Source organism: Prionailurus bengalensis, chromosome B4 (assembly GCF_016509475.1).
Source record: "Prionailurus bengalensis isolate Pbe53 chromosome B4, Fcat_Pben_1.1_paternal_pri, whole genome shotgun sequence".
NCBI lineage: Eukaryota > Metazoa > Chordata > Mammalia > Carnivora > Felidae > Prionailurus > Prionailurus bengalensis.
In genome coordinates, this window is record NC_057358.1 from 45,148,250 (window position 1) to 45,149,956 (window position 1,707).

Sequence of the window (1,707 nt, forward strand, 5' to 3'; positions counted from 1 at the left end):
TCGGGCTCTATGCTGACAGCTCAGAGCCTGGAGCCTATTTCGGATTCTGTGTCTCCCTCTCTCTCTCTGACCCTCCCCCGTTCATGCTCTGTCTCTCTCTGTCTCAAAAATAAATAAACGTTAAAAAAAAAATTAAAAAAAAAAAAAAAAAGAATAGCTTTTTTTTTTTTTTTTTTCCCAGCCACGCTTAAATGCCAGTCACAGAGAGGATTCTACAGCCCGGTCATATTTTAAGGATAGGCGTGGGTACTTGTCTGTAAACTTTAATTACGTGTTTTAAATTTTACCGCACAGGAGTTAAATGCCAAATCAACTTGTTCTTTTCTAGATACTTGGAAATCCTGATTACATTTGGGGAAGAATTTTCCCCGTACGCAGTGAGCACGGGCCTGAACTGAGACTCACAATTAGTTACCTGTACAATATTTTGTCTTTTAAAATGGAGTTATACGGTTGGTTCCAAAGCAGGCAGAGAAACTGCAGTCTCCACTAGCATCTACCCAGTGAGCCAAGAATCAGACTGATCCAAAACCCGATCATGCACACCTCACTATGCAAGAGCTGCTTTACGAAGAAACCAAATGTATGTGCATTTCCACCTCTTTGGCACCGAATTGGTACGTGTGTTTGAAGGATGGAAGACAAAAGCTTACAGCTCCGTCTTCTCTGCCCTCGGAGAAGCCCTCCTGGCCCTCATCACCGGAAAATATAGGCCTGTGCAAAGTTCGTCTCTCTCTTCCTCTTGATCGGGAGGACCTCTCAGCTGTTGAACTCCACACTGTCTGCAGTGGTGCTAATTCCAGAGAGGCCGACAGATGAGAGGCTCAGCAGCTTGGCATCCCCATGTCCCCGACCTCACTTACTCTTAGCCGCAGCTTCTGAACCAGCACCATTTCAAGGGGGCACTGACACAGCAGCCACGTTCACTGGGGCCGGGCTGCCCTGGTGGGGGTGGCTGGCTCTGGGGCCAGAACTGGGACTGGGTTTGGGAGCCTCATCACTGGTTATGCCAGGAACCCCTCTCTGAAGCAACAGCTCTTCTCCTATGCTCTTCCAGGCTTTGCCCTCCCAGAACCGCTGGGGCTCTTTTGCCTGATGCTGGCCTTTCGCATCCTCTTGGTCATGTGAAGGAGCTGTCTCCGCCTCCCATAGGTCTTTTTCCTGTGTCTCTTCTGCCCTGGATGTGCCTTTTTCTATGCCTCCCCAAGCCGCCTAGGGAAAGTGGTTGGCTCAGGGTTTGACAGAGAGAAGACAAATAAATACTGCGTTAATAAGAAAACAAAGACAAAACAAAACAAAGCTTGCTGATATCCACTCGATGAGACATTCTATCTACCCAAAACTTAAGAAACTTCAGGACTGTGTTCTGATAGGAGCTAAGCACATCCATCTCAATTCTGTTCTTGAGAACAAGGTAGATGACCACGGGGTGGGTATGCAGACCCAATGGAGCCACAGAACGATTTGTCCCCCCGGGGCTTCCACTCTCACTGAAAGATCATGATGGCATTTTAGTTGCTCTGATCTGACCCTCTGGTCATATCTCATATTTAACACCTCTCAAAAAATATAATTACCTCTTTCCCTAGGTCCCAATTATTCTGTCAATTGAATGCAATTCCTTTTGGGGAGGATTGAAACTGGGAAGGCATGTACCATGAAACTTGGCAACGTCATTCCCCGGTGGGACCCAGCCTCTTCTTCAGT

General features: G+C 47.2%; 1 pseudogene; it reads left to right on the forward strand.

Moving 5' to 3' along the window:
- The first annotated feature begins 234 nt into the window (after positions 1–234).
- LOC122472556 lies at positions 235–1,274 on the forward strand (annotated as a pseudogene).
- The last annotated feature ends 433 nt before the right edge of the window (positions 1,275–1,707 follow it).